Source organism: Apodemus sylvaticus, chromosome 23, assembly GCF_947179515.1.
Source record: "Apodemus sylvaticus chromosome 23, mApoSyl1.1, whole genome shotgun sequence".
Classification (NCBI taxonomy): domain Eukaryota; kingdom Metazoa; phylum Chordata; class Mammalia; order Rodentia; family Muridae; genus Apodemus; species Apodemus sylvaticus.
In genome coordinates, this window is record NC_067494.1 from 53,748,961 (window position 1) to 53,752,053 (window position 3,093).

The 3,093-nt window shown below is 38.3% G+C and overlaps 1 pseudogene; it reads right to left on the reverse strand.

The window, feature by feature from the left end:
- Positions 1 to 209: 209 nt before the first annotated feature.
- LOC127673769 (formyl peptide receptor 2-like) lies at positions 210 to 2,220 on the reverse strand (annotated as a pseudogene).
- Positions 2,221 to 3,093: the final 873 nt, after the last annotated feature.

The following is a 3,093-nucleotide window of genomic DNA, read 5'->3' on the forward strand; positions in this document are numbered from 1 at the left end:
TAAGGCCTTCCCCTATGCTGTATATATAGAGCCCACATTCTAGGTTTTCCCATGCTCTGTATACTCTAGGCCCCTTTTATTTACTTCTTTTCCCAAATTCAGGAGACACAGAAGCACTTTTTCAGATTAATAATGCTCTCGGCAACAGCATAAGTTAAAACAAAACTGGAATGGAACTAAGGTGGGACAAAAAGCACCCACAGCCCCCCTCATATTGCCTTCATTTCGATGTCTGCAGGAAGTGAAGCCAAATTGGTGTGTGCACCACTGATCTGGCCAGAGTCCTCACTCATGGCTCTCTCCAGACTAGAAGACAGGGAATGAATCAGTCTTTCTTGAAAGTCCTGGCCCATGAAAACATAGAGAATTGGATTGATGCAGCTATTGAAAAAGGCCAGTGAGCTGGTTGGATTAACCAACCTATCAAGAATTTTATAATCAGCACTAAACAGCATCTCTTTGAGCCAGACTATGCCTAAAAGGGCCACCAATTGAAAAGGAAACCAACAGATAAAGAAGGAAGCCACAACTGCTGTAAGAACTCAGAAGGGACGGCTGGAACAAACAATGGCTTTCTTGTGGATCTAGGTAGTGATGAGTCCATAGCATATCGCAACGATGGACATGGGCATGCTTAAGACAATAATAAACCTGATGATCCCTCTAGTTGTTAAAAACGTGAAAACTGTGTTCAACTTTTCTACATCAGTTTTAGCCCAGGATCCAAAGTTGAATGTACAGTACACATCCCCTCCAGGAACTCTAACTGTAGTCATGAAAATAAAAATGGGCAGAGTGAGAATCAGAGCTATAATCCAGGGCCCAACAACCACCTTCCTAGCCAGACTCACAGTGCGGTGGTTCTGAGCCAAGACTGGATGCAGGACACAAATACACTGGTCCAAGGCAATGACAGCAATCAGGAAGACACTTCCAAATAGATTTATGTCTACCACAATGTGCACTAATTTACACAGGAGCCAGCCAAAAGGCCATTTATCTTTCATAGCCATTTTGACAAGGAGAAATGGTCACTGTGAAAGAGAAGTCAGCCAAAGCTAGATTCAGATAACAGACAGTGGTGACAGTGTGTGGCATCCGAAATCCAGCTACTCAGATCACTAGTCTATTGCCCAGCACGCCAAGGAAAAATGTGATGGAGACAACCACCATCGAGAGGATCCACAGAACTCTGGAGATTGTAGAATCATAGACGACCAGTTCTGATCCATGCAGAGGGATGGAGTAGTTGGTTTCAATTTTGTCTGCACCTGAAATTTTTCAAAAACAACCATTTCTCAGATGTGGTTCCCTCTGACATGACCCCTATTTTGAATGTTCACCATATTCTACCAGAGGAAAACCATTTTACCAGTAATATTCCAAAACTACCTTTTTACTGGATGCCTTTCTCAGATAGCATAGCTCTCCAGATCCTGTTTATTCCTAAAAAATTCAAGCTTGCAGACTGATTATTAAACACTAATAAGCCCTCATGTCCCAAGAGTGATACTGAACTGAGGGTGAACAGAAAGCAAAATACTTCAAGGAAAGTGGTGGGATCAATAGACTATACTTTGGTGAAGACTTTTTTTCAGTTCTCATGTTCACAAGAGAAATAATTCAGAGGAGATATGCCAAAAGTTCAATCAAAATTTTGTTTAGTAAAGCAATGAACTGTAAACTCCAAAGATAGAGGAAAAGACACAGACAGACAGACAGACAGACAAGAGATATTCAGTGGTATGACCCAAAGCAGTACATTATACTCTGCACTTGAGATTTCAAAGGCATTTTTGTGAAGATTTATGAGATCAGTGTTATACATATGGAAATAAGGTGATCCTTTATTCTTCAAACATGTAGTAGACCAAATGCTGTTTTTGAGTATTGATTACTATGATCCTCTTGAAATTTTATAAGGATAAGAGGTTAAAACTACCACAGATAGTGGTAGGATGTTATAACAAAACTAGGGTCACATGCAGAATTTTTGATAATGTATAAATATCATTATTAGTGATGCCTCTTGGTGTCTTGGTTTTTTGTATAACACAAAGACTCTAACTGCATCATAAAGAATGTTTAAACATGAAGGAAATTTCTGGAAACAGCTGGACACAGTGACAGGTAGGTACCATCTCTATATTCAATCCAGTGCCATCCATTTTCCCTGCTTGAGAAGAAGTTCCTCACACCTTGGTTTACAAAAGTATACATGTCTGCACAGTTTAGTGTTGTGTGGGTTAGAGGGTAATGTCTAATGTAGACTTCATCAAAAGTCTACAAACATGCATTCTGTAATTATTGTATATGGAACTTATATTGAACTATAAATATAACTCTAAAACGTTCATTATTTCTCATTTTTGTAAGACTAGAATAAGGTTAAGAGAAAATACGTCCCTGAAAGCTACCTAAATCGTGGATAGACTTTTACTTAGCTGCATCTGAGTCTTTCTACCATACCAAATGTGACACATGTTGCTAAATATGCCCTTCGACCTCCCCCAAGAATCTGATCACTTGCTCTCTGCTAGGCAAACCACAGTTTTATTGATGTAAGTTGTCTCTCCATCTATTTTTTAGTATAATTCCTAATCAGACTAGAGAGTATCTTGAATTTTCTTTGCTTCTTAAGGTATTAATGGAGTCATGCATATAACACAATTTTGGATGATAACACTAGAAGTGGAATTTCTCAGGGAGCTTCTATGATTACTTTTTTACCTTCTTGAGAATAAGACTCACTTTTACTGTGTTTCCTGGTTTAGAGTTAGTTCATAACTGCATCTAGTGTAGCAAGTTAAACCAAGAAGTCTTTGTGAACAACCCAGGATAAAGAAACTTGAAACATTTTCTTATGCTATAATGTGTGGCCTATATCAACTGCATACAGGCTATCTTTTTGGAATTTATTCATAGGCCTGATGTTGTTAATAATAATTATGTTAATAATAATAATGTTGTTAATAATTAATAATAGAGTGTGTGTCTAAAATCCTGTGAGGTGATGGGAAATGGGTCAAAGGTAAAACATATACTAGCCTATAATACACTTGTAAGCAGACAGGGCTGCCATACAAAAAATAC